At 37.4% G+C, this 6,149-nt stretch overlaps 1 pseudogene; it reads left to right on the top strand.

Annotated features, from left to right (window-relative positions):
- Positions 1 to 4,221: 4,221 nt before the first annotated feature.
- On the top strand, positions 4,222 to 5,290 carry LOC142873691 (histone-lysine N-methyltransferase SETMAR-like; annotated as a pseudogene).
- Positions 5,291 to 6,149: the final 859 nt, after the last annotated feature.

Genomic DNA, 6,149 nt, shown 5'->3' with positions numbered 1-6,149 from the left:
TTTTCATCATCTTGATTTACATGTTTAGGCTCTGAAGATAGCTTCAGTTCTTAAAGAACTATGTCCCCTCAAACGGCCAGTTCCGCTTGCATTCTACTGTAAGTGAACTGGACAATTAATAACAATATTAGATCACAAAGCCCCTTTTTATGCTGCACATTTTAACAAGTTTTTACGGCCTATAATTCCTAGGGAGTGTCTCAGTATTCCTTTTTTAAACAAATGGAACAGTTTTGTTGAGCCATAGATTCTGTGTGTGTGTGTGACTGAGCCAGCGGATAAGAAGTGATAAATTTTTACCTTTTGGAATGGAAATAGAAGTACTGACAGCTTGACATAATAAAATGAGTATATAACAGAGAATGTGAGGAGCCTGGGCCCAAGTTGAGCTCTGAACATATTGGCCTGTGAACACTGTTATGAAGCCAGGGCATAGCCTGTGGAATAGGACCGAGGCTTTGCTCCAAGACCAGAAGTACAGAGTCTCTAGGAAGCCACGCTTACGTTAGTAAATGCCAGAATGCCTGCCTGCACTATCCACAAAGGTAGACCCTGGGTTGCTGGTGAACTTGAATATTTTTCAGAGGCAACTCTTCAGTTCTGAGGCTGGGAGCCATAGCATGAGGGAGGAAGTAGTAGTATGTTACTCAGCAGTCCCTAGGAGTCAGCCTAGAGTCCTCCTCTGCTCAGTAGGCTTAATGACTTCAAGTACCCAGAAATCTCAAGTACCCAGAAAACTCAGCGTGGTATGTGTACTTTGCTACGTGTATAATACCTAAGGTCAGTAACTTCGTGGCTCATCAGAAGGCATCCCCACCGGAATGTAAGCTGTACGATGTCTGTTCAACTGTATTCCCAGTGCCTAGAAGAGCATTGAGCATGTTGCGAGCACCTAATGAATCCTTATTGGGTAAGTGTTATTTGGTTTAATCAACACAGAACATATGCTATGTTATAACAAAGTACAGATTTAATTTTAGTGGTCATTTTTCACTAAGAAAGACTATAAGTACTTTAATAAAATACAACCGTGGCAGCTGTGAAGGTGTGCTGTTTTGACCTCTCTTAGAAAAAGAACTTGTTTATCTCCAAGGTCTATAGTTCTCAGTACTTTCAGGTTCTGCCTCACATTTGAGCCAGGCCATACTCTTCCCAAGCAGCCCTCAGACAATGAAAGAGCAGGTCAGGCCAAGTCTTGCAAGTGCAACACTCCACTATCAAGCAGTCTTTGCTTTAGAGCTCCTGGCTGAACTGGCTGAGACTCTGCCAGATATGCGTTGTGCTTGAAAGCTCCCACTGTCCAATCCTGCCTCCACTCCACTTTCTTTTTTAGATGACATAACTTCATGCAGTCTGAAGCCCTAACAATTCAATCCTGCTGCTTCTCTATTTTTATCTTTCACAGTTGATCTCTCTTTTAAAACCTCTTGTAATCTCAGCTTTGTCTTGACATCTTCTTCCTAAAGGACCCAACTAACAAAGAGGGAGAGCCCAAGCAGAGACTAGCAGTCTCCCTGAGTTGAGATGAATTTGGGAATTCAGGAAGGCAATCTTGTTCAAGCAATACAGGGCAGAGTACCAACAAGGAGAGTGGTGTAGCCAGAGGAAATCTGCAGACTCCTTCTTGAATATTCAGCTAAGCACTATGTAAGGAAACAGCCCAAGTTTAGAATCGGAACCACTTGGATGAGAAGGAAGAATCCCTACATCTTAAACAGGAATAGAAATCATTCTTCTTCCCATCAGCCAGAGCGAAAAATCTCCTAACACATGAGTCATCAGGTAGAATAACCAGAAGTGTTTTGCCTTAGTAGTGGGACAAAATTTGCCATAAATAAAATGTTGCCCTTTCTGCTTGCATTTTACTGTAAGTGAATTGGACAATTAATAATAATATTAGATCACAAAGCCCCTTTTTATGCTGCACATTTTAACAAGTTTTTATGGCCTACAATTCCTGGGGAGTGTCTCAGTATTGCTTTTTTAAACAAATGGAACAGTTTTGTTGAGCCATAGATTTTGTGTGTGTATGGCTGAGCCTACCTAACAAATTTTTAAAGGAAGACCTGAAATGATCAAACTGTTTCTAAGTAACTAAACTGCAACACACAACAAAGTTCAATAATATTGATAAGAATACAAAAAGTACCAAATATCTAACAAGAAAAGGTTCATGATGTCTGGCATCCATTTAAAACTTACCATGCATGCAAAGAAGCAGAAGGGTATAACTTATAATTAGGAGAGAAATAAACAAATACAGCTGATCCAGAAACTATATAGATGATAGCATTTACAGACAAGAACTAAACATTAACTCTATTCCATATGTTCGTAAAGCTGGAAGAAACCAAACAAGAAACAAATTTGTTAAAAATAAAAGCAAGAATAAAAGATATACGATGCTGACACCAATTAGAAGTAGGCAAGGGTTTCTATATTATTATATTAAGCAAAATAGGGTTTTTTTTAAATTTTCCAAATATTATGGGGGTACAAATGTTTTTGGTTACATGCATCGATTTTGTTATGCTTGAGTCAGAGTTATAAGTGTGCCCATCACACAGAGAGTTTTCATTGTACCCAATAGGTAGGTTTTTGCCCATCTCCTCTCCCCATTTCCTCCTGCTTGATTTCCACTGAGTTTTACTTCCCTCAGTGCACATGTATGCTCATCAGTTAGTTCCAATTTAATAGCGACTACATATGGTATTTATTTTTCCATACTTTAGATACATCACTTAAGATAATGGTCTCCAGTTCCATCCAAATTGTTGGAAAAGGCCTTAATTCATCCTTCTTGGTGGCTGCATAGTATTCCATGGTATACACATGCCACACTTTGTTAATCTACTCATGAATTGATGGGCACTTGGATTGATTCCAAATCTTTGCAATTGTGAATTGTGCTGTGATAAACATTTGAGGATAGGGTTTTTTTTTTTATTAAATGACTTCTTTTCCTTGGGTGGATACCCAGTAGTGGGGCTGCTGCACAGAATGGTTTGCTAGATTTTGTTGAGAATTTTTGCATCTATGTTCATCATGGATATTGGTTTGTAATTTTATTTTTTTGTAGTCTTCTTGTCTGGCTTTGGTATCAGGGTAATGCTTGCCTTAGAAAATGAGTTTAGTAGTGTCCTCTCCTCTTCAATTTTTTTTAAAAAGCTTGAGAAAAATTATTTGGTAGAATTTGCCAGTGAAGCTATCTGGTTCTGAACTTTTCTTTGTTGAGAGATTTTTGATTACTAATTCGATCATTTTACTTGTTGTTGGTCTGTAGAGACAAACAAACATGGAAGCACAACAAACAAAACTTATGAGATGCGGCAAAAGCAGTTCCTTTTTCTTCGTGATTTAGTTTTGGTAGGTTGTATGTTGAGAGGAATTTAACCATTTCATCTAGATTTTCTAATATTGGCATAAGTTACTCATAGTAGTCTCTCATGATCCTGTGTGTTTCTGTGGTATCAGTTAAGCACCTCTTTTATTTACAATTTTGTTTATTTGAGTCTCCTCTATTTTTTTCTTGATTAGTCTAGCTAAAGGTTTGTCAACGTTTCTCTCTTATGATCTATGTTTCTGTGACAGTTTTTGCCTTAAGGGCTATTTCCTCTTATGTAAGTATAGCTACCCCTGCTCTCTTTTGGTTACAAACTGCACAGAATATCTTTTTCCATCCTATACTTTCAGCCTATGTGTGTTCTCAAAGGAAAAGTGAGTCTCTTGTAGGCAGCATGTAGTTGGAGCTTGCTTTTTACACATTCAGCCACTCTGTCTTCTGATGGGATAATTCAATTCACTTACACTTAGAATAATTATTGTTGGGTAAGGATTTACTTACTGTTGCTATTTTGCTCATTGCTTTATTTTGACTGTTTTATACTTCCATTGTTCCTGTCTTCCTCGCTTGCTGTCTTCCTTTAGAACTTGATGATTTTTTTTGTAGTGGTATGTTTTGACATCTTTCTTTTTCTCTTTTCTGCATTTACTTATTATTTGTCCTTTGTGGTCACCATGAGGTTTTTAGAAAACAGCATGTATTAGCTTGGTGCACAAGTGATTGCAGTTTTAGCATTGTTGAAATTTGTCATTTGATGTTGGAACACATTCTTAAATAAATGTGGTTATGTTATACATCATTTTAATGTGCATTTCTCACTATGATTTTTTGCTAATGACTTATTACTTGCTGTTTGCTTGATATGTGTATTTTAAACTATGGAAATGATGTTAGACATAAAGAAAATTTGAGAGATTTTCTTATTCTAGTCCAAAATGGGTTGTAAAACAGCACAGACAACTCACAACATTAACAATGCATTTGGCCCAGGAACTGCTAATGAACGTACAGTGCAGTGGTGGTTCAAGAAGTTGTGCAAAGAAGACGAGAGCCTTAAAGATGAGGAGCTCAGTGGCCAGCCATTGGAAGTTGACAATGACAAATTGAGAGCCATCATCAAAGCTGATCCTCTTACAACTACATGAGAAGTTGCTGTAGAACTCAAAGTTGACCATTCTATGGTCGTTTGGCATTTGAAGCAAATTGGAAAGGTGAAAAAGCTCAATAAGTGGGTGCCTCATGAGTTGACTGAAAATTTTAAAAAATTATCATTTTGAAGTGTCGTCTCTTCTTGTATGCAACAAAAATAAACCATTTCTTGATCAGATTGTGATGTGCAATAAAAAGTGGATTTTATATGACAACCAGCAATGTGGTTGGACCAAGAAGCAGCTCCAAAGCACTTCCCAAAGCCAAACATCCACCAAAAAAATGGTCATGGTCACTGTTTGGTGGTCTGCTGCCAGTCTGATCCACTGCCGCTTTCTAAATCCCAGTGATACAATTACATGTGAGTAGTATGTTCAGCAAATCAATGAGATGCACTGAAAACTTCAACGCCTGCAGCCAGCATCAGTCAGCAGAAAGAGTTCAATTCTTCTCCACAAAAATGCCTGACCGCAGGTCGCACAACCAACACTTCAAAAGTTGGACAAATTGTGCTACAAAGTTTTGCTTCATCTGCCATATTCACCTGATCTCTCACCAGCCACTACCACTTCTTCAATCATCTTGACAACTTTTTACAGGGAAAAATGCTTCCACAACCAGCAGGATGCAGAAAATGCTTTTCAAGGGTTCATAGAATCCTGAAGCATGGATTCCACACTTAATCTTAGCCAAAAGGCTGAGAAGTGATGAAGCATGGATTCTTATGCTACAGGAATAAACAAACTTATTTTTCATTGGCAAAAATGTGTTGACTTTAATGGTTCCTATTTTGAATAATAAAGATGTGTTTGAGCCTAGTTATAATGATCCCCAGCAGAGTTATCATTAGAATTCAATAAAGTAGTGTATAAAAAGTGAAAAACAATTTCAGGAACCTGGATATCCATATCCCTCCCAGGATTTGGGAAGTTTTCTATCACTATTTCTTAAAATAAGATTTTTATCCCTTTCTTTCTTCTCCTTGTAGAATTCCCATGATGCATATATCAATTTGCTTGATGATCTCCTCTAAAGACCATGGGCCTTTGTCTTAGTTCATTTTGTGTTGTCATAACAGACTGAGACAGGGTAATTTACAATGAGCAGAAATTTACTTGAACCCCTATTCTGGAGGCTGGGAAGTCCAAGATCTAGGGCTCATGTCTTGTCAGGGTCTTTTGCTACATCATAACATGATGAAAGGCATCATATGGGCGAGAGAGAATAAGAAATTGAATTTCCAGCCTCCAGCCCTTTTATAATCAGCATTAATTTATTCATAAATTATGAGGTCATTCATTCATCAATCTCATAAATTATGATATCATTCATTCATCAATCTCATAAATTATGAGATTCATTCATACGATTGTAAGATCTAATGACCTTATTACCCAAACATCTCCCATTAAGTTTTATCTTCCAACACTATTGCATTGAGGACTGTATCCTCCAAAAAGCATGAGCCACAAAGGCTTCATAATTCTTTTTCATTCTTTTTGTACTCTGACTGGACAATTTCAAATGACTGGTCTTTGAGTTCAGAGATTCTTCTGCTTGGTCAGGAAACTCTACTGCATTATTCATTTTATTCATTGTATTCTTCAGCTCCAAAATTTTTGTTTGGTTCTTTTTTAAGATTTCTTTTTCATTGTTG

The sequence above is a fragment of the Microcebus murinus genome, chromosome 11, assembly GCF_040939455.1.
Source record: "Microcebus murinus isolate Inina chromosome 11, M.murinus_Inina_mat1.0, whole genome shotgun sequence".
Lineage (NCBI taxonomy): Eukaryota > Metazoa > Chordata > Mammalia > Primates > Cheirogaleidae > Microcebus > Microcebus murinus.
Note: the sequence above shows the minus strand (reverse complement) of the source record. Positions and strands in the feature narration are given on the sequence as shown.